Consider the following 24,537-nt stretch of genomic DNA (forward strand, 5'->3'; position numbering starts at 1 on the left):
TGTTCTATCCTAATTTTGGTAAAATTTAAAGCTCTGAGTTTTTGTTTGTTTGTTTTTACTAGTTATTCTTAGTTTGATCAGCCCAACTCTCGAACTCAATAATTTGGTATTTAGCCTTTTTAAAAATTTGACTAAACAGCTAACCACCAGGGAGAGGGCCTGTTCCCACTATCAGAATCCTTACTTAGAGACCATGCTATGCAATTGACATGGACATGCAGAGAACCTAGGTTGATTCTCAAATGCAGGCTCCCTAACTGTTGGTGCAGGGTCCATGAACTCCCCCGAGCTTAGGTCAGCTGTATTTGTGGGTTCCCTCATCACTGGGTCCTATCTCAACTCGACGTGCCATGCTTTGTGCAAGCCCATTTGAAACCTGCTTCTTTCTGAATGGGGATGGAGGAGGAGCAATGGGAACTGGGGTAGATGGGAAAGGGGAGGGGGCAGGAGGAGACCATGGAGGGAAAAATGGTTGATATTTAGAATCAATAAAAAATGTTACTTAAGTTAAAATACTTTTTAAAAAAGAAAAAAATCTGACTAATATGACATTTTTCTATTTACTAGATAGCTTTTTCCCTTTTTTCCTAAGTACTTATGGGAACTTAGAAATTTAGTTTACACTATATGTTTTTAGTAGTAACCAAACAAAAATATATGACTCTGAAAAATTGAATCTATACAAAAGCTCCTATCTCATTCATTGTAAAGTTTTATCATCTGGAGACATTTTAAAATATTTCTTTACTATATTCATTATAATAAGCTTGTTCTCAAATCTGGGTGTATTTATAGTTACTAGAAACATTTCCTAGGTAGACAAACAAGTTATGTACAGGTTCCCAAAGCTTGGTTATTATGCAGTGCAGATTTATTTCCACATTTCATGAATATTTGAAGCACAACACAATTCTAGGCACTTATCCATTCTCCATTTATCAAGCTTTGAAGAAAATATACAACATGCTGTTGCTGTATTAATGTTAGGTACTAGGAAACATGTAACTCTTACTGCCCATTTTCTTTGTTGATTTATAATGTTTCCACCTTTCCACCATTCTCCTAAATGAAGGTTCTGCCATTCTTTGATAAAGTGATGTGTTGGTTCTCTGAGAAGATTTTTCATATTTTTCTCTAATTTACATATTAAATCTTAAAATTCATCGTTCGTTACTGAAGAAGAAAGCTATAACCTCATGCGAAATTTTGGGAAATCATATTTTTTCTCTTCTGTAAATTAAGACTGTGTTGTAAACATCCCCTCAACACAAGTATGTTTATAGTATGAGGACAGATGAGTTTCTTTTTTAAACCACATATGTCAAAATTTCTACCCGACACAGAGCACTTCTGTGAGTTTCTCTGTAATTGTGGCTTCTATTTTTCTTTGTCGTTCTCAGTAATATAGACATTGAAAAGATTCTTCACCAGACGTTGCTGTCTATGTTTTCTGTTATCTGGTATAGATTTTTCAAGTCTGTTACAGCTTTATTTACCAATGAGTGAGTACCAGCAGTGGATGTAACAGATTGTAAACACCCTGATTTGTCTTGATGAAGTTTAGACATATCATAGAAACTGACCTCTGGGCATTTCCTTGCAAATATCTAGATTTGATTAATAGAGGCAAATGAATCCACTCTAAATGTAGGTGTCCTCATTTCACGTGCTGGGATGGCATAAATTGGTAATATGAGCTGAGCTACAGAATTCCATGTTCTCTATTTCTGGCTAAACATACAATTGGACCAGCTGTGTCATGTCCCCATTATTTCTCTGCTATGATGGACTTTATGCATGAATTTGAACCAGCATTAACCTATGCTTCCTTAGCTGCTTTCGTTCAGGTATTTTGTTGCTGCATTAGAAATGTAACTGATGTGTAATGATATTGAAAAATTTGAGGTAGAGAACTTAACCGTAGAGGAGAATGGTGGTTAACAAAGACTTGGAAAAAATGGGACACAAAATGAGGGCTTCATTCAAGAGAAAATAAATAAAAGCCACGTTTTTGTGTCACACGTTACACTGACTGACAGTGGGGCTCAGGAAATGTTGATACTGAAGACTGGCTGTAGACTTTCTGTTATGATCTTATTTTCTACAATGCTTGCTTCTCTGGGTTTTCTGCTTCACTCAGAGAGTCATGGACTTCACTCTTGGAAAAATCAATTGTTTTTTTTTTCTTTCAAACATTTGTGAAGAGAGAAACACTTCCAAATTTTCCTAAGATATCACAAGACCAGAGACATTATTACTTTTAATATATTTTAGGATAGAAGCCTAATTATTTGGAGTTTCTTTTATCAAGCTTCTTAATTATTTATTGACTACCATCTATTCTGCTTTGGGGAAAGTATTTCATCTGGAAAAAGCTGTTGTACATTTATGAATCCTAAAAAGAGAAGCAAAGACTTAATGGCTTGTGCCCCATTTAATCTTCGTGCACTGGTCCAGGCCTGCAACTTTCTGTAATTAACCTTTGTGATGATATTTATATAACTATTTACTTTTAATTCTTGATTTTGTTTTACTTTATTGTCAATGTTCTTAATGTGTTGGACATATTCTTTGTCTTTATTCATAATAATTCACTGAAAACCATATAGCCCAAATTCTCTCACTTTTTTTTTGTTTTTTTTTTCACTGTATGTTTTCTTTTTTTTTAATTTATTTATTTATTAAGGATTTCTGCCTCCTCCCCGCAACCGCCTCCCATTTCCCTCCCCCTCCCCCGATCAAGTCCCCCTCCCTCATCTGCTCGAAGAACAATCAGAGTTCCCTGACCTGTGGGAAGCGCAAGGACCGCCCACCTCTATCCAGGTCTCCTAAGGTGAGCATCCAAACTGCCTAGGCTCCCCCAAAGCCAGTACATGCAGTAGGATCAAAAACCCACTGCGATTGTTCTTGAGTTCTCAGTATTCCTCATTGTCCTCTATGTTCAGCTAGTCCGGATTTATCCCATGCTTTTTCAGACCCAGGCCAGCTGGCCTTGGTGAGTTCCCAATAGAACAACCCATTGTCTCAGTGTGTGGGTGCACCCCTCGAGGTCCTGAGTTCCTTGCTCGTGCTCTGTCTCCTTCTGCTCCTGATTTGGACCTTGAGATTTCTGTCCCGTGCTCCTCTGTCTCTGTCTCCTTTCATCGCCTGATGAAGGTTAATATTCATGAGGATGCCTATGTGTTTGCCTTTGGGTTCACCTTCTTACTTAGCTTCTCTAGGAACATGCATTATAAGCCCAATGTCCTTTATTTATGGCTAGAAACCAAATATGAGTGAGTACATCCCATGTTCCTCTTTTGGGGTCTGGCTTATCTCACTCAGGATAGTGTTTTCTATTTCCATCCATTTGTATGCAAAATTCAAGAAGTCCTTGTTTTTTACTGCTGAGTAATACTCTAATATGTATATATTCCATACTTTCTTCATCCATTCTTCCGTTGAAGGGCATCTAGGTTGTTTCCAGGTTCTGGCTATTACAAACAATGCTGCCATGAACATAGTTGAGCATATACTTTTGTTGTATGATAGGGCCTCTCTTGGGTATATTCCCAAGAGTGGTATTGCTGGATCCAGGGGTAGGTTGATCCCGAATTTCCTGAGAAACAGAAACACTGCTTTCCAGAGTGGTTGCACAAGTTTGCATTCCCACCAGCAATGGGTGAGTGTCCCCCTTACTCCACAACCTCTCCAGCAAAGGCTATCATTGGTGTTTTTTATTTTAGCCATTCTGACAGGTGTAAGATGGTATCTTAAAGTTGTCTTGATTTGCATTTCCCTGATCGCTAGGGAAGTTGAGCATGATCTTAAGTGTCTTTTGGCCATTTGAAGTTCTTCTGTTGAGAATTCTCTGTTCAGCTCAGTGCCCCATTTTATAATTGGATTGATTAGCCTTTTACGGTCTAGTTTCTTGATTTCTTTATATATTTTGGAGATCAGACCTTGGTCAGTTGCGGGGTTGGTGAAAATCTTCTCCCAGTAAGTGGGTTGCCTTTTTGTCTTAGTGACAGTGTCCTTTGCTTCTCTCACTTTTTGGAGCCTTTTCTGATAATGTATTAGTCTTCCTTTTCTATATTCAGATAATTCAGCACTGCTAAAAACAAAATTAAGCCATGTACAAGGGAATGATTTGTGAAACTGACTTTCAATTGACAAATTTCAAGTTGGTATTAATTTGGTGATACTGACTATCAATATTATACATGGCATATATAATTTTTTAAAGTTTATTTGAAAAGGTAGTTTGATTTTTAATTAGACATCTCATTTCAAATATGAAGGCTGCTTAACCAAATGTGAGATAAGAGTCATGAGAAAGTGATTTGGACCAACAAGACTATTTTTTAAATTTCTTTTTATTTATTCTTTGTGTCTTACACATCATGAATATCAATCCCATTCGGTTCTCTGTCCCTTTATTTATGCCCCCTGTCCTTGCAAAAACAACCCCCAATAAAATAGAATAAAATTTAAGAGAAAATTTTAAACAGTTAAAGAAAGATCTCGCCACGGAAGCTGTAGTGTGACACAGTGAGTCACATGGTATACACTTTAGATCAGACATCTTTACTTGCAATTGTGCATTGCAAAGAGCCATTGGTCTGAATTGAGGCCTCTTGTTTCTGCTGCACTATTGATGCTGGGCCCTCATTGTGGCTCCTCTTAGATATTGTGTTGTTGCCCTGTGTCATGGAGTTCGTATAGCTTTGTGTCTGTAGGACCAGTCCTTTTACATTCTCCCGCAGATCACAGACAGGGTAGATGTTGGAGTGGGCCAACTCATTACCCTGGTTCTAGCCTGGATATTTGCGAGGTTTGTCAGTTTACCACCACTCCCCTGTTCTCACAATGCATGCACTCGCCTGCATTGCCTAGGTCAGTTCACCCTATGTAGCAATGAGCAAGAGACTGGACCAGTTCTCCTGCTATGTGCCTTCAGGGTCATCTCCTCCATGGCTACACCATCAGATCCAGACTCTATTGTGCTTCCCAGGTGAGGTACAGGGGCCACTTTCCCAAGTGTTGAAGCTGGTGGGAATCAGGAATAGAACTCCTGCTCTTATGACCTTAGAGCCAGCTCTCGCAAATGTCACAGGCAGCAAGGGGCCTGTGAAATGGGTATCTTTCCTCACCCATGCCACCATATGGCAGATGAGGGACAGGACTAGATCTCCCAAGCTCTTGTTAGTTCTGTGCATCCATAGCCCATCAATAGAGTCAGCACTTCCATGCAGGTGAGGTGCAGGGCCCACTTTCCCTAGTGCCCCTGCTGGTAAGGCAGAGGGTCAGCTCTCTCATCTGCTGTAGGTGGCAGGGGCAAGGAGGGAAGAGGGCGTCTTTTCCTCACTCACAAACCTGCCCAGTACCATTATGGACTGTGCAGGACAAGGAGACCCACTCATGCCCAGGGCAATCTGCCTGGATGCTAAATGTTTTTAAATTATATGAAGACATTTTATGACTTCTTACAGAATTATTGTGCCCCAATATATAATGTAAACAGTTTAAATACTATGTTTTCACAGTAGTATAATATGTACAATGCAACATATTTTAGCTACAGTTGCATAGCTGTGTCAAATTTCTGACGTTAGTATTTTACTGTTGCCCATGGTTTCAGAGAAATCAGTCCATGGTTCCTTGACCTCATGTACTTGGGCAAAACATCATGTCAGTACTGCCTGACAAAGGAGATTCTTATCTCATGTAGAAAAGTGTCACAAAAGTTCAAAAGGGGAATATGAGAAATATGTCTACAAAGATATGTTTCCAAGTACTTACTTTCTCCAAAGGACCAAGCTACTTTTTGCCACTTCCTGAAATGTCATCATAGAATGAATCCATAAAACGATTAATCTGTTTAGTAAGTCAGATCCATCAAGATCTGATTATCCTAGCAATGGTGGAGTGTTCCCTTTACCCCACATCCTCTCCAACATAAGTTGTCATCAGTTTTTGATCTTAGCCATTCTGAAATCTCAGAGATGTTTTGATTTGTATTTCTTTTATGGCTAAGGATGTTGAGCATCTCCTTAATTATCTTTCAGGTATTTTAGATTCATCTGTTGAGAGTTCTCTATTTAGGTCTATATCCCATTTTTATAGGATTATTTGTTCTTTTGATGTCCAATTTTTTGAGTTCTTTGTATATTTGGAAATCAACCCCAACAATGTGGGGTTGGTGAAGAACTTTTCCTATTTTGTAGGCTGCCATTTTGTCTTGTTGACAATGTCCTTAGCTTTACATAAGCTTCTCAGTTTCAAGAAGTCACAGTTGTTCTCAGTGTCTGTGCTACTGGGGTTATATATAGGAAGTGTTCTCCTGTACCAATGCATTTGAGAGTACTTACCACTTTGTCTTCTATGAGATTCAATGTGTTTGGTTTTTGTTGAGGTCTTTGGTCTATCTGAACTTGAGTTTTGTAAATGGCAAGAGATATGGATGCATTTTCATTCTTCTACATGTTGATATCCACTTATGCCAGCTTCAGTTGTTAAATATGGTTTCTTTTTCCCATTTTATATTTTTTGTTTCTTTCTCAAAAATCAGGTGTTCATAGGTGTGAATTGATATTTGGGTCTTCAATTCAATTCCATATGATACAGTGGAAATCAGTATAGTGATTTCTCTGAAAATTAGGAAACAACCTACTTCAAGACTCAGTAATACAACTTTTGGAAATATATCCAAAGGATGCTCAAGCATACAACAAGAACAAGTGCTCAACTCTGTTCATAGCAGCATTGTTTTTCATAGCCAGAACCTGCAAACAATCTAAATGCCCCTTGGATTAAAAAAAAGGGGGGGGGGTACATTTACACAATGGAATACTACACAGTGGAAAAAACAATAACACCTTGAAATTTGCAGGCAAATGTATGGATCCAAAAAATACTATATTGATTGATGTAGCTCAGACCCAGGGAGACAAATATAATATGTTCTAACTGATATATGGCTTTTAGGCATAAAGCAATGAAAAACCAGCCTACAACCTTAGAGAATCTAGATAACAAAGAAGACCTTAAGAGAGACATATGTGGATCTGATCTGCATGGGAAGAAGAAAAAGACAAGATCTCCTGAGTAAAATGTGAGCATGGGGATCATGGAAGAGTGTAGAAGGGGAGGTGAGAGAAAGAAAGCGAAGCTGAGAAAAATGTATAACTCAATATAAGCAATTTAAAGAGAAGAGAAAGAAAAACCTTCCTAGAAGTGCCCAGAGCTATGCTACACTTGTCCTTAGCAGAGCTAATCATATCTATAATGATTTAAAATGTCAATGTAATGAAACCCAAAATTTGTTTTCAATAATCCAATTAAAACATGCTAGATAGAATAGGACTGAGGTCTCTGATAACTTTGGCCATACATTTAAGATGAGAAAACAAACTGGTTTTTGTTTTGTTTGTTTTACTTCAATGACAAATCACCGAAAGTGAGAGAAGTGTGAGCCTTTAAATATGAGAAGACAAGGTGCATTCATATATTGTGTTCTCATTAACCAAATCAATTCAATATCATCACAATATTCTTCTCAGTTTAATTCACAAGATTTTTTTTTCCTGCAATAAAAAGAAAATCAGAGAACATGAGAGAACTGGTCCACATACCTATTTCCCATTTTTCTTCTCTTTAACTCCATTTCTAGACCTCAATAACTAAACAAATACAGACTATATAAAATTAATGGTGTTTCGTAGATAAGTTAAATTACATAACTACTCATTTGTTAATGCAGTTTTCTTTTCTTTCTACCACTAACTTTTTGTTAAGTCACTGTATATTTTTTTCTCATGTCTCTGCTAGCAATTACAAAAAAAAAATGTATGGAGATTTGAGTAAAGTTACCTCCAGAATATTCCAGCTCACATAATCATTTTCCTTCGTTTTGAAGAAAAAGAGCCAAGTTTTCATCTTCAGCAGCTCTATCCACGTTCATTTTTTTATTCATAAAATGTAATAATATTTGAACTCCATAGACATAAAATACATGGGAAAAACAAATGGATTCAACAGTAAAATTTTGTTCTTAAAATGTCAAGAATGCCATGTACTGATAATGAAATATTATTGAAAACCTCTATAAATATTTATCAACATGAAGATCCCTCACTGGGCAAGTGATTTGGGTTTATTATATCAAGTATCCACTTATACTTTCTGGCCTTATAACAAAATATTTGTACAGCAACCACTCTAAAAGTGGAGGGGATAGTCTTTGTATTCTCCTTATCTGGAACAAAAAAATCAAAGTATATGCAAATTTCAATGAATTTGACCATGAGTGAAAAATGTAGTTCATAGTGTCTATAATTTTCTCTCAAATATCAAGATAACTGATTAAATAAATTAGGCTTTTAGCTTTATGCAATTTTGTAAGTATCAATGAACATATCATGACATAGTCTTTTTAGAGTTATTGGTTATATTATTAACCTTTGGAGAAAAAAAAAAGAAAAACAAAGAGAAAAGAGACTTATATTTAACCTTCACAAGATACCTTGAAATCTTGCAAAAGGAATTACTAAGCTTCTTCTTTATAATTAACAGATAAAAAATAATAATGAATTTTTCGAACAGAGATACTTAAATAGAAAATTTTACTGATGTGAGATTTCAATATATAAAAATGAGCACAAAAAAGTCATGTTGCAGGTATTTGGTGACAACGCAGTGTGCTCTCTGGATGATGTGTCTTCCAATTATTCTTATTTAAAATGGTCATAAGAGAAAATCTTTGTATCTTCCATTCAGTTATGGTGACATATTCAGAATAAGATTTGAGTGACATGTTCGTGAAATTCATAGGGAAAATTATGAAATTAATGTCGACAAATAATGAAATGATTAGCTCCTTAGTTAAATTCTGATGTCCAGTTTTTAAGACAGATATGTATGAAGTTTTGGAATTAACTCAGCCAAGCAAAACTGACAAAGGAACTCAATTTTATATGATGAAAATTGAGAAATTACCATTTACATCACTAGTATAAATAAATTTATGGTGTGTTTTTGTTAATACATTCCTAAAATTAAAAGAATAAAACCATATTTTGTGAAGATTTCCACTTGAAATTTCTAGCATTGACTAACTTATTAGACAAAAGTTAATATAATAAATTTGTCCTGCTTCTAATCTTAAATACACTTTTCTAATGCTCTTTTCTGTGTGACAAAAATTAATTCCGTCGATGCTCAGCATGGGCCCTTTCAGAAATGATTTCCCTCCCTATCACGGGATAAAAACATCACAGTCTAATTACTACTCATGGATATTTTAATTCCTTGTGCCTTCTCATTTTCCTTCAAACTTGCTATGTATAGTTTAAAATTTCAGGCTCTCAGTGAATCGTTTTAAATCTTTCTGTCCATTCTCTTCTCAATCTGAGTGACTCCTGTTTAATCTTTAAAGCCTCCAATACTTCAAACACATAAATAGCTCTATGTTCTTTTTTTTTTTTGTCTTATCCTTGTTCCTCAAGGACTGTAACTACTTGGAATATCTTCTTTTGCAATAACTACAAAGGCAAAGATGGCACGGCCAACAGCTCAGAAGAATTTTCACCATCTGTTCATTCCTGCCCACTAACCAACTGAGAAAGGAAATCATATGAACAAATTCTAAATTAAAATATAGGGAAGCTTGATCTGAGTATTAAGGCCATGTGAAAGGTATAAATGTGTCAATAATTTAAAGGGCCATGAATATATTCGATTTGTTCTTTAACTTATTAAAGACAAAATGCCCAGAACTTAGAGCTGAAAACATGTTAACATTCAGAACCAATCAGTTTGCTTCTCTATCTTTCATTAAAATTTTTATTTGAAAATAAACAAGAAAAAGATATTAGGAAAGAAGAAAAGATAGCAGCTTTCTCATATAATTGATAAAGTTATCTGATTCTAATAAAAGAAAAGCAAACCAAAAGAAACTCCTGATTTCCAAACTGATGTCCTTTCTTCTTACGTTTTTCAGTGTGGGTCATTTGTTTTTCTTTAGACCATGCAAGAGGATTGTAATACATTTAAAGATATTTTATAAAGGTGGAGATGAAGTTTACAATACGTTAATGTTGCCAGTAATCTCCCCACAGAGCCACCTAAATCACCTATAATTAAATGACAAATATCTGAGCTAACCTTGAAGGTGTTTTCTCAGAAACAGTTAAAATTGCAAGGCTGTTATGCTATTTTAAGCAGTCAGCACTCTCCCCATTCACCCTGTTAATCCCAGCCACCATATTCTGGACATATACCTGGAACATTGAGTTTCCCACCCCCACTGAACTTACCAACACAATGAAAATTGCTGTAGAATCTCTGTCTGCTGTGAAAATCTATTTCTTAATGTCTCTAATAACACTCTTTAGTGATGTGACTTCACTTAAAGAATCAAATTAGCTGCTACATTATCTATGGTAGTTGGAATCTAATTAAAATCTTTTCCAAGTGATGAAACTAGGGGTTTAAAAGTTGAAGGGCAAACCATAGGATGATAATGAGGCTGAAATTCCCATACAAGTTCTGTCATTGCTCATAAATCTTGCTTGACACTAGTAGAATTCAGCTGTTGAAATTCAGACTTACATTCAGTTCTGGGCAACATTGCTTATCTTAACCAGACAGAAATATGTTAATTAGCATAACAACATAGATTTATAGTTCCCTGATAATTATAAAATTGTAGCTGATTTGACTAAATTCTAAATCTACCCATACATTGTCATTGCAATGACTGGAAAGACCCTTATCATTTTCAAACTTGTCAGGTATTTTTTTAAAATGTCCTTTTGCTATCAGCTGAAGGTAACCCTTCTTTAAAAAAAATATTCTCAGTAGTAATATTTTCTTCCTACCTCCTTTCTTTCATTCCCTCTTTTTATAATCCTGGACCCTCTTTTTATAATCCTGGATGTTCTCTTTCTCTTTGTTTTTTTCTTCTATACAGTTGATTAATTCTAAAATCATGACTAAAAATACATATATTGTTCTGTTCCCTTTGCCAAATATTGTTTATCCACTTTTCAAGAGTCTTTACTTAATAGCTGGCTGTATTCTTACTTGATGAAGACCATAGCATACATTATTATGCAAGGGGACCTTCAATTTAAATCATTTTGCTTAAAATAGCATGTACATTGTCATAAAAAAAAAACTGCAAACAAAACAAGGAAAAGCTGATATTGGAGGAGTTAGCTCTCTTTAAAAACATAACATGGTCTTTGATATGCTGCCATTAGCTCTTGGGTCATTATGGCACAAAATGGAATTTAACTGATATGATCAATACCTCATATTCAGTAGTTTGTTTTTATTTTTCAAGCCACAATTCTAATTCATAATTACAGCTGAGTACACAACAAATTATTGATAGATGTCTGGAAGATTTTTATGAGACTTGTGTTTTCTTGGTACCTTGACAAACTTTATAACAAGGTTCAAATCCTCAACTGTCTCTAGGACAATCTGGGGTAGTTACATATTGACCACTTGCCAGCTACTCCCGTATTAGGGATATGGTTTGAAGAAACATCAATGTTCCTGACTTTTCAGGAAGTCATTAAAGCAGAGTCTGTGGATAACTGAGGTAGCAACTGCAGACAAGAATGTACAGAATATAATGATAAGATTATTCAATGTTGATCATGTTTAACTGATTAAAAAGAAGACAGGTTTTCATGAGTAAAAAGTTACTTATAAAAGTTTTTATACAATATTCACAAAACAACATTTTCAAATAATTGTTTCTGCAATGAATGTTCTTCTTTGCCTGTAATTTGCTATCTTCAGGAGTATGGGTTTGTAAACTATTTCTAGCCCATTCTTTAGAATTGCTTTTACTACTAAATTATAAACAAATTTAAGTGAATTTCCCTGTTTTCAATATTTATGCTCCTTTTTTTCTTAATTACTATTGTCTTAGATTAGTGTAATCTCCCAAGACAGTTCATGATTAAATATTAAATACCAAAGTACCAGTCCTGGAAGCATATACATAAAAGTAACAAGTATCACTGTACAGATTGGGCGCTGTGGTTTTTAGGAATATACATACAAAGTCACGCATGTACACACACATGAACCAAGGCCAAGAATTTGAAGACGGACAAGGCACAAGTATGAGGGTGAGAGGCTGGGGGTTGGGAGTGAGTGGGAGGGTGCGGGGTGGGGTAGACACGATATGAGGGAAATCAGGATGACTGCCAACAGTGTTAAATTTTAAAAAAGACTACAAGACTATATCTTTCATACTATGTAGTTGTTCATAGTAATAATGAGAGACAAGGGGCCTGTGAGCTAGTGTTGTTGGCTTGAGATCTTGGGTTGAGAAATCTACCATTGACCTTGACATTAGACACCAGTCAACATTACTGGAAAGGCCTCAAGTTCTACTAGCTAGAGATAGAAGAATGACTGCTTTATCAAGTAGAAACTTTCCTCAATCCCCAAGGACAACCCTCTACAAATGCCTGACCTTGAGAAAAGAACTTCTGGGAAGCAGACACTCTATTGCAGTTTCTTAGCCTTACTATATGGGCCTGTTCCCCTCATAATACTCCCCAAAAGGAAAGTCCTGATATCATATTTTCTCATAATACTGTAACCATTCTGATTTCTCTGTATTTATTAACTGAGCTTTTGCTCTTAATGGCCTCAGGCTCTGGATTTGAATTGTGGGCATTACATTCTTGGGATCAGATGTGTCTAGTAAATCTCTAACACTCCTGTCCGTGGTGTAATTAGAAGTGGAAATTAAAAGAGTGGAATTCCTGGCTCAACCATGGCAGGAGATTTTTTTTCCAAAGAATTATTTTGTTTAGAGAGGCTACCATTGTACACAATTTTTATTCTTCATCAAAGCCTATAGAAAATTTCCCCAAGGGAAGGGCATTAATATTAAGAATATTAAAAATGAAAGTAAGAAAGATGCTGGGGAAGTGTGCTCTAGAATGTTGAAATACTGGAACTTTGTCAAGCAGCAATGGTCGCCATGTGGTCCATGCCAAGAAAGAAAAGGGGAAACTATGCAATTATATTATAATCTCAAAAATTATTTCAAAACGTTAAATTCTGCATATCACTCTCACACAAAATTTTAACACTGGTATAACCTGGATTTAAGTTTCAGAAGAAAGGTGATAATTACCAAGCCAAGAACAGACCAAAAAATATACAACAAAACCCACGTTGAAAGTTTTATTAGTGAACTGTGGGGAAATGGAAAGGAGGGAGTGTGCAGGTCTGTCTGAAAGAAACCTGGTGGAGAGAGGTAGTGGGGTGGGAGTGTCCATTCCCTCCACAGGGCAAGCAAGATTTACATTTTATTTCATATTATTCTGCACTATTTGTTTGTTACTTCTGTTAATACATATTTATCATAGAAATGAAACTAGCTTGTGTTGTAGGAGATGCGGGTTGCATTCAGCCACCCAGCTCCTGCCACCTGCTAGCTTTACCCGAAATAACAACACACAAACTGTATTCTTTTAAACACTGCTTGGCCCATTAGTTCTAGCCCTGACTGGCTAATTCTCATATCCCGATCAACCCATCTTTAATATTCTGTGTAGCACCATTAGGTGCGCTTACCGGGAAAGATTCAGCATGTCTGACCTGGTGGCTTGCTTCATCGTGTCTGGCCCAGAGAGGGGAAGCATAGCGTCTGAGCTCACTTCCTCTTCCTCCCAGCATTCTGTTCTGTTTACTCCTCCCACCTATGTTTTAACCTATGAGGGCCAAGCAGTTTCTTTATTATTATTAACCAATGACCTTCCTCCATCAAGCTTGAATCATTTTTACCACCTCTCCTTTGTTTAAATTTACCACATCTTTTAGTTTAAATACTAGGGATGCAGTGATACACAGGTAAACATGATCTTTCCTCAAATAATAAAAAATAGTTCCTTAGTTCGGGTTTACTACTGCTGTAAAGAGACACCATTACCATGCCAACTCATACAAAAAGGTAGTTCTGCACATGCGTATAGGAGCTTACATAGCCATGGCACACAGGCTTACAGATTATGTGGCCACGCTGCTCATGGGCATAGATTACATAGGGTATAGAGCCCTAAGATGACTAGGCATTTTGTCCAAATGCATGGCAGCTGTTGGGCCCCAGATGTGCTAGAAATGATAACGAAAGATTATTATTTGCAGAGCCAATCATATTTACCAATGAGAATAACAATAAAACAGTTATGCTTATGTGTAGATACATAAGATTTCCGTAAGATCGTTAAACATTTAGAAAAGTCAGTTGTGTATGAACATACTCCTAACTTTATTGTCTTGATAGCGTATATTTCTCAGTTACTCAAACTTTAACATCCCATAAGCAAAAATTACCTCTAAAAGCAGCATCTTTTAAAGAAATGATGATCAATACCTATATTAAAGACTGCATAATCATATTCTGTTTATTGTAAGAAAATGGCTGTCCATCACTAAAATGAAACCTTTGCTTTACTGGACAATAGACACTGGTTAGCTGGGGCTGAAAAAAGACAAATACAAATTCAAAAGAGACTAGCATCGTTACAGTGAAGTCTTCTGGGAGAATATTTGCTTAGAAACAGCACACAGAACTTAGGGTCAAGGGAATCAAAGTTTTTCCTGAAGATGGAAGACAAACTTGGTAATGTGTAAAAATGTCCCATATGGTACTAGTTTTGGTGGCATAAAAGTTGAAGGACTGGGGTGATTATTAAGAAGAAGTTGGGGTTTGACATTATGAGAGCCAAGAGGCCACTGGTGAATATTCAGCCTCTGGTGCAGGGAAGGCTCCAGCATATTTGAAATTCTAACTATGAGATAGCTGCCAAAGACAGAGGTAGAAGTAGATTGGAGTCAGTTTGAATATCCCAGATAAGATGTGTGTGGTGTGAATGGCAGAACTAGAGAGCTGCCTAAGCCCTTTCGGACCCAAAGGACCATGAGTGAGTATCAGATATCAGACACTGAGTTATTTACATTTGCAAAGTTTAAATTTGCTTTGGGATGATCATTAGGATGTCCAGGTTCTTCTCTCTTGGAATTAGAAAATATACATAAGTCCTTTTACTTATTTTTCAGGAGTAACATTACTGTTGAGAACTCTGGATTTTTAAAACAGACATTGAATTTTAAAATGTGGAAATTGGTGAAAACTGTGAGATTTTAAAAATTATTGTATGTTGTATAGTGTGATATAAACCTGGAACTTTGGACATACATATAAAAAGTTACAGTTGAATGGTGATGTTTTTGTATGTAAATTTGATAAATTATGTCAGACTAGTTTTGATAACTTGAACAATTTCTTGTTTTAAAATTATTTTCATCAAAGTTGCCTGTGAGCATTTCTGTGGGACACATTTATTTTTAATTATTATTAAAGATTAATATGGTAGGGCCTAGCCTACTATGAGTGAGTGAGCGATGTCACCCCTATACAGCAGGTTATACTGAGTTAAAAGTTGCTGCCCCCCTAAGCCTCTCCACAGATGCAGCACTCCAAATAAAATAAAATAAAATAAAAACGTAATTAGAAAAAGCCCAGGTTTAATGGGTAAAATGCTCCTGGATGATTTTCCAACCACCTCCCCATTCCCCAAAGAGGAGATGGAAAAGAGACTAAAAATCCACATGTTTGTTTTCTGGGGGTGGGGCAGTTTAAATAGCACGTGGGAGTGGTCTTGAGCATCTCTAGGGGAGGCGTCACCATTTTGGGGGGCTTCCTGAGATGTAGCAGTGTATGGTGAGAGATGGGGGACAGGGTTTGGTGTGGAGATTCCACAGGAGCACTGGGTTCAATTATAAAGTAAACTAAGCAAACCATGGGATGCAAACTAGTAAGGTGCATTCCTCCATTGCTCTCTGCTCCAGTTCCTGCCCTCAGGATCTTGCATAGACCTCATGCCCTGCATTTCCATGATGGATTATAACCCGTAAGCCATGTAAACCCTTCTGTCTCTTTAGCACCCTTACTAAGTGTTTTTTTTTTTTTTTGCCACAGCAACAGAGAAGCAAATTAAGATAATAGTCTTCATTTTGAGAAAATTGTTATGGTTTTACCTAAAAATTATTCCTTGCTGTAGAAAAACAGGGAGCAAAAATGTAGCCTCTATTACAATGGTTAACTATACTGAAATTATATTATTTTGAATCCCATCCAAGGAAGAGATATAAAATTCTCCAATTTTGTTTGTGTATTCAATTAATAATTTCTGTCATAGGAAGCACAAGTTATGGACATTGTGCTCAAGAGACCATTACAATATAACTGCCCAAACTCAGACTTCTTAAATTAATGTGTTTATCAACTGCTGATTGAAAGAGAACATCCTAACAAGGCTGTTAAACCTTTTGACAATGCAACTTTTCATTACCATCCACAAAGTTTCTGCTGGAGAACTGTACATTTATATTACCAAAAAAATTTTAAAATAGCAAAATATACCATAGCTTGTTAACTGTTTATGGTTTAGTGCTGGGCTGCACTTACAAAGAACATCAGCTCCTCTTGATTGAATTTAGAAGATGAATTTGGAAGGTTATGATTAAACTGAGTATTTAGTAGTATCCAAATCCCTTTACCACTACCAAAAAGTTATTGAAATTATTTTTGTTTGCAGATACGCATATCCATAAGGATGCATGGATACTTTAGCAACATGTACTGTGGGCCAGAAAAAAAATGAAGCAGGAGGAATTGTTCTATTAGTGCACATCTGCCTACTTACCTGAGAGTGAAGGCAATTATAATAGAGCATGAAGCAGAAGTTACTACGAATGTATTGGAATATGTAATGCTGTGCCCAGAGATTCGGTCTCCAAACAGAGCCTGATGAAATGTTAGTGTGGTGTGAGAAAACGCGTTTGAAAGCATATATGCCAAAACTAAATTAAGGAAAACGAAAGTACTTATTAACAAAACAAAGCGAGAAGCTGCTGTAGAGAAAGAAGCATTGCAGGCTGCTGTTAGAAACCACAATCAGTGACATCCAATGTAGGGATGAAGAAAAAGCATTTAGACATGCAGGCTTCTGAATGGATATTAAGCGAGAGTAAAGGATCAATAATGCAATAAAGCGGACAGAAGGCTAATGGTTCTTTTGTTTCAAAATGTAAATGGCATATTTTTGCCCCGCTGTAAACCCGAAGTGATGGGTTTGTTAATCACAGCGCAGAAAGTCTGCCATTTCACCCTTCTTATCACAGAGTTCTGCTTTACTATGCCTTGTTCATATGTACTTAAGGCTTATTTGGGTCCTAGCTCGGCGTTATAACTAACCCGGTATGAAGAGGATCAATTTGTAAAAACAGTATTTCCACCGCTGAAGATTTTAATACAGTTGAAGAGAGGGAAAGAGCCTAATGGGTAAAGTTAGTAAACGGAAATGATTACACATGGAAAAATAATGAGAGCCTCCAGGGTATGTACTGAAAACTCAGACCCTGTTGCTTTATCCTTCCTCTGTCTAGGTTCAGAAAACGTGAGACCAACTCTGCAAATGTATTTTGGTGACACCTTTGGGAATAGTAGTTGGAATGTGTGTGAGAGTTATGGAGAAATGTCCAGAGGCCAAAATCCAACTGCAGGAGAATCTGATATTCCAGTGAGTCATTATACACTGTCACCTTTTGAATCCATAATAAAATGTTAATAGGCAGGTTGGTGATACAGCTCAGTGGGTAAAAGTACTTACTGCTAAGCCTGAAGATGTGGTTTCCATCTCTGGGACCCACTTCTCAGAAAAGGAAAACGAACTCCTACTGATCATCCTCTGACTTCCATGTCTGCACCCCAGTACTTCCATGTGGGTGCACACACACACACACACACACACACACACACACACACACACACACACACACTAAATATATAAATGTAAAATTGAAAAATTAAAAGTCATCTGTTTGATAATGTGTTTAGTATCTTACATATATATGGACATAGATTTTAATCCTACAACCACTCACATCTTGTTCACTTACATTTTGCACTTTATTACCCTTTCATTTTCCTGAAATTTTGCTGGTAGTCTGAATATTCACTTAGCTTCCTTACATTAAAAAAAATAAAGTAACACTGTAATAGGGTTTTAGTTTGCTAGCTCTCTGATTTCATTGAGTGTTCTTTTACTCCATTGCATGTCATAAGAACTCTGTATGAGAGTCAATTTCCAAGAACAGTCTCTGATTGCCATTTATTATAATGGTGTTTAGGAACAAGACTTTGGTGATGACCCTCTGTATCTATTTTATACATATAAAGTAGGTCAAACAGAACCACTTACCCTCTTGTATTCAATTCATCATTAATGTGGCTCTACTCTCTTCTTGGTATCTTGTCCCTTTCATATTAAGTATCCCATGTACTCTGAAAGTCTCCTGTTAGGAAATTGCTTTATGATAATCACATCTCTTACCCTCCTAAAGATCTCTGCATCTTTCGGCTTCATTCCACCTTTGTCATCTTAGAAATTGGATGAGAAAAATGGAATGCAGTATGCAAAAAGAAGGCAGTCATTTACATTACATATTCCTCTATTTTATTTAATGCGTGTGTGTCCAAAAGAAGTCTGCAGTGTCATAAAGGATGCAAAGTAATGTCATCTTTACGAATATAATTTTAAAATGTGTGTAATATTAGAAGTTATAGAGAGGTGGAAAGTAATTCACATGGAAGAAAGTACCACAAATCTAGACAAGAACTTTCAAGGTATCTTTTATAAGATGGATGGATCTTTTAAATTTTTCTTAGTGTCAGCAGATTAGAACTAGATGTAGGTTTAGGAAGGGGATCCTCTTTAAGCCTTATTTTTAAGGAAGAGAAAGCTAGGCCATTTCTTAAAGAGAAAGGCTGCAATGTTAAGCTCAGAGGTCTATACCATTTCTACCACAAAAATATTGCAGCTGGGGCATAGCCATGATAGATTGGAGAAGCACTTATAATCAACAGCAATGTTTTATATAAGTGACTAAAGGCATCATAGCTAAGGGAGGAGGTGAAACCAGAGGTAAAAAGAGACAGCAGCCTTTTGCTTTTTCTATACCTTTACTAATCTATCACCTAGATACTTCTCTGACTGACACATCTTATTGGACTGATATTCAATGTATAAACATTAGCTTTAATTTTTTTAAAGCCTTTGAACATCTTGAGAAAAAGTATGATATATAATACCAGCTGACAACATTTAGAAAGTATACTTCATTTCCATATTTATAATATTATATTATTTTTACCATAAAGTAAAGATAGTTATAACCACATCATCATTCCTTATTTTAATTTTTTGAGCTTCAAACAAAGAAACATGTTTAGAAATATTATAATAGTTGTTGAGTATTACAAAATTAGTAATTAACTAAGATATCTCTAAAATTTTTGCATCTTTGCTATCCTGGCATTACCTTCTTGCTATATGTTAACATTCTGCCTTTTTAGTGTCTTTTGATGTGACTGCCTAATGGAATCACACACACACACACACACAACACACACACACATATAAATAGTAGATTAGATAGGTAGGTAGGTAGGTAGGTAGATAGAGAGATAGATAGATAGATAGATAGATAGATAGATAGATAGATAGATAGATAGATGGGCTAGATATGATGTGGTATCTTTCTGTGTGTGTGTGAATAGTTCCATTTATAATTACTACAATAATCCTTATCTGAGAATAAAATGAACAGAAAATAAGAAAGATCACTACAATGAAAGCAGTATATTCTTGATATAATAAATAGAATGAAAAAATAATATTTTTTAAAAAGAAAGACATTTTGCATGAAAAATTAATACTTTTAAAAGTTTAAGCAACTAAGAATCTATAAATTCGGAGAAATCTATTTCTAAATTCCAAGGGCATTTTTGGAAATTTGGATTCAACAATCTTAAAATTTATATAAAACCACCACACACTTAATAACCAACCAAGAAACGTTAGCATTAGAATAAAGTGGAAAAATTATAAATTATGCCACAAGATATATCAACCAAAGCTTCCTGATACTGGCAGGTCAGGTAATAGTAGCACAGAACAGAGAGCCCAGAACTCACAAAACTTCTAAGGTCAATTTATTTATAGAATGCTTTTCATGAACACACATTGAAAAAAAAAAGGTGTCTTTTCTCTAAACAGTGCCTTAACAATTGCATATCAACAAACTGAAGAATGAAACTTTTTCCGGTGTTACTCCACTTACAAAAACTAACTCAAATGGTTTAAATACTTGAACATAAGACCTACATAAAAGTATATAAGAAACTTCAAGGCTTTGGAAGGAGTAACAATTTGATAAGATGCAAAACCTCAGCAAACAAAAGTGAAAATAGAGAAGTATACCACTAGCTAGCCTCCATACCACTCAGAAACAGAAATAAAAACAATAAAATATAATTTACATAAAAAATACAAGTATTAAATTCTGGGTAATCATGTAAATGAATACTTAACATTACCAAGGAGGAAAAATCAAAACCCGAAGTTCTGCTCACACCACTAAAATCCTACTAAGAAAAGTAACAAAGGTATAGTATTGGTGAAAATTAAGAGAAAGGGGAAAACTTGCATAACACTGACAGAACATAAGTTAAAATAACCAATATAAACATTGATTTGAAGTTTTCACAAATATAAAAATAAGTACTGTATGATTCCACAGTCCAACAAATAAGTGTGTGAAAACACAAAGGAAATGGAAACTGTGTGACAAAGAGCTTCCTGGCTTCCTATATTCATCTAAGAACTAATACAAGACTAAAAGAACATACATTTTATTTACAAAACAGTTAGCCTTGTCATCTGTAATGACAGAAAAGGGCCAGAAAATTACTAATCTAAGTAAAAAATGCCAGGCACAGAAAGATAAAGAACCTAAGTAGTATATAAACTCATTAATTTTACAAAGATGGTATACAAGATAAGAATATAATGGTACACAAATTGGAGTTAATGGATCATTGAATTAAAATAAAATCAGACACAAAGTTGGGTGTGTACCTAGGGGAGTACCTGGGAGGAGTTAAACAGAAATTTGGATGAATATGACAAAATTATGTTGTATGACATTCTCAATGTATTCATAAAATATTTATTTAAAAACACCACTGAATTGTGGTGGTGCATGTCTTTAATATAAGCACTAGGGAGGCAGAGACAGACAGATCTCTTTGAGTTTTAGGTCAATCTGATATACAGAGTAAGTACCAGGACAGCAAAGACTACACTGAGAAACTCTGTCTCAAATCAACAACAACAAAGAGAGAGAGAGAGAGAGAGAGAGAGAGAGAGAGAGAGAGAGAGAGAGAGAGAGAGAGAGAGAGAGAGAATGAGAACCAAACACCAGCAAAAGGCCTATACTGGTGTTACCCGAAGATGAGCTGCTGCTGGTGGAAGAAGATGAGGAGAAATTTATTAATATGTACTAACATATAATAGAGAGGTATTGAGATTCTACAGAAGGAAAAGAACAAATTAGGATGAGTTATCTATGTCAAAAGCCCAGATTAAAGACTGAGTGTTTTCTTACCATAAAAGCATAACTTTACAGAAGCTTTTCAGTTTCAGGAGGTCCCATTTATTAATTGTTTCTCTCAGTATCTGTGCTGCTGAGGTTTTCTTTAGGAAGTGGTTTCCAGTGCCAATGTACTCAAGTGTCCTTCCCACTTTCTCTTCTATAAGATTCAATGTGGCTGGCTTTATATTAATGTCTTAGATCCATTTGGACTTGAGTTTTGTACATGGTGATAGATATGGGTCTATTTCCATTCTTCTACATGTTGATATCCAGTTATGCCAGCACCATTTGTTAAATATGCTTTGCTTTTTCCATTTGATATTTTTTGGTTCTTTGTCAAAAATCAGGTGTTCGGAGGATTAATATAGGGTCTTCTATTCGGTTCCATTGATCCTCCTGTCTGTTTTTATGCAAATTCCAGGCTGTTTTCAGTACTGTAGCTCTGTAATAGAGTTTGAAGTCAGGGACTGTGATACCTCCAGAAATTCTTTTATTGTACAAGGTTGTTTTGAATATCTTAGGTTTTTGCTTTTCCATATGAAGTTGAGTACTGTTCTTTCAATGTCTCTGAAGAATTTTGCTGGGATTTTGATGGGCATTGCATTGAATCTGTAGATTGCTTTTGGTATGATTGACATTTTTACTATGTTAATTCTGCCTACCAAAAAGCATGGGAGATCTTTCCACTTTCTGGTGTCTTCAAATTCTTTCTTCAAAGGTTTAAAGTTATTGCCATACAAGTCTTCCACTTGTTTGGTTAGAGTTACTCTGAGATATTTTATGCTTCTGTAAGGCAAAGGACACAATCACCAATATAAAATGAGAGCCTGCAGAATGGGAAAAGATCTTCATTAACCCCACATCAGACAGAGATTAGATCTCCAAAATATATTTTAAAAAACCTCAAGAAATTGATTATCAAAAGAACCCATAATCCAATTTAAAAAAAATGGAGTACAGACCTAAACAGAAAAATCTCAACAGATGAATCTAAAATGATCTAAAGACACTTAAGGAGATGTTCAACATTTTTAGTCATCAGAGAAATGCAAATCAAAACTTACAAGTCCAACCTGTAAGACCGGCCAAGATCCAAAACACTGATGACAACTTATGCTGGAGAGGTTGTGGGGAAAAGAGAACACTTCTGCATTGCTGGTGAGGATGCAAGCTGGTACAACCCCTTTGGATGTCAGTGTGGTGATTTCTCAGATAATTAAGAAACAACATTCCTCAAGACCCAGTAATACCACTTTTAGGTATATATCCAAAAAATGCTTAATTGTGCCACAAGGACATGTGCTCAACTATGTTCATAGCAGCTTTGTTTGTCATAGCCAGAACCTGGAAACAACCTAAATGCCCCTCTACCAAAGAATGGATAAGGAAAATGTGCTATATTTACACAATGGAGTACTACACAGCAGAAAAAAATAATGACAGCTTGAAATTTGCAGAAAAATGGATGGAGCTAGAAAGCATTATTTTGAGTGAGGTAACACAGACACAGAAAGACAATTATCACATGTACTCACTCATAGGTTGTTTTGAAACATAAAGTAAAGAAAACCAGCCTACAAACCACAATCCCAGAGAACTTAGACAACAATGAGGACACTAAGAGAGACTTACATAGATCTAATCTACATGGGAAGTAGAAAAAGACAAGATCTCTAGAATAAGTTGGGAGTATGGGGATCTTGGGGAAGGGTTGAAGGGGGGAAGAGAGAGGCAGGGAGGGGAGCAGAGAAAAACTTAGGGCTCAATAAAAATCAATAAAAAAATAAAAAAGAGCATAACTATTTGAGAAGAGAAATGATTATGCTGACTTAAACATTATAAAGTGCATGCATTTCTCAAGACACTCCCTAGGAAACTTCAAACGTAAACCATTTCATGGTTTAATATATCAGTTAGAGAAAATTCATCCTAAGTTATCATATAAAATATAATTAAAAATGATGACAATAAAATATAGGGAAATAAAAATGAAATAGGTGGAGAATGATGTGTACTCCAATTAAGAGGGGGCTTATTCACATAAGTTGCCTCAAGAAGCTCTGCGCCATTCCGCCTGTTAGGATTTCATGGTCATGATGGGAAAAGAGAGGGCAGACATGAGAAGGGTTTTTGCTTTGGAGAAATGACAGTGTTTTGAACCATACAGAGCTGGTAGTTGCTAAATACTGTTACTGCACTAGATAATCCCAAATTTCCCATTTTAAAATGGTTCACTTTATTCCATTCAAACTTCCCCTTAACAGAAGGAAAACACAAAATAAAACATTTGTAAACATTCTCTTCATTCAAGATATATTTAGGGAAAGAAAAATTGTTGTTTATCTTTATGTAAAAACAGACTTTCTTTATATATTAATAAAATACTGTTTCATTAATTTCCTTGCGAAATCAGCAAGAATAGTGTTCATTTTACTGTTTACTTCATTGTCACACTTTTATATTTTTCTAAAGTGCTTTTAAATTTCTTTTTGTAGATCTTTTGCATTTGTAGAGAGATGATGGAGAAATAGAAAGACAGATTCATTGACTGACAGGTTGATGACACTAAGAACTATTTTAACTTGTATATTTTAATTTTTTCTTTTCTATTGCTACTTTTCCAGTGCCTATTCTTATATAATTAACATACATTTTGTGAGATTAGTTCTTTATGTAACATGATTTGCCGAGATCATTCTAAGAGCCCTGAACAGATGGGGTGGGTTTATATATAAGAGACAGTAGCCTCACATCACCTCCTTGCACTGCTACTCAGAAGAAACTCAACAAAATCAATACCTAACCACAGAATAGCTACTCCTACATACTTTGTTAAATCATAAAACTCCTCACATTCATGGTTCTATATATGTACAAAATATATGTACTTGGAGTGAGAGAAAAATTTTAAGGGTGATAATTTTACTAGTTAGTACCTTTATGTATTTTTAAAGAAAGATTTTTTTCTGAACTACAAACTATGTGAACATGTGACTTAAGTATATTTAAATATTTATA

General features: G+C 35.5%; 1 protein-coding gene across 5 annotated transcripts in view; it reads left to right on the forward strand.

Annotated features, from left to right (window-relative positions):
* Lrrc4c (leucine rich repeat containing 4C) overlaps window positions 1–24,537 on the forward strand; it is a 1,351,357-nt gene that overhangs the window by 683,664 nt on the left and 643,156 nt on the right. Inside the window, exon 1 of one of the 5 annotated variants that reach the window (XM_075961513.1) lies at window positions 17,588–17,603. The exons of the other annotated variants lie outside the window; for them this stretch is intronic. The gene's annotated coding sequence lies outside the window, so the exon portion shown is untranslated. Of the gene's footprint in view, window positions 1–17,587; window positions 17,604–24,537 lie in introns of those variants that run through there. 5 annotated transcript variants of the gene reach the window in all.

The sequence above is a fragment of the Microtus pennsylvanicus genome, chromosome 2 (genome assembly GCF_037038515.1).
Source record: "Microtus pennsylvanicus isolate mMicPen1 chromosome 2, mMicPen1.hap1, whole genome shotgun sequence".
NCBI classification, from domain to species: Eukaryota; Metazoa; Chordata; class Mammalia; order Rodentia; family Cricetidae; genus Microtus; species Microtus pennsylvanicus.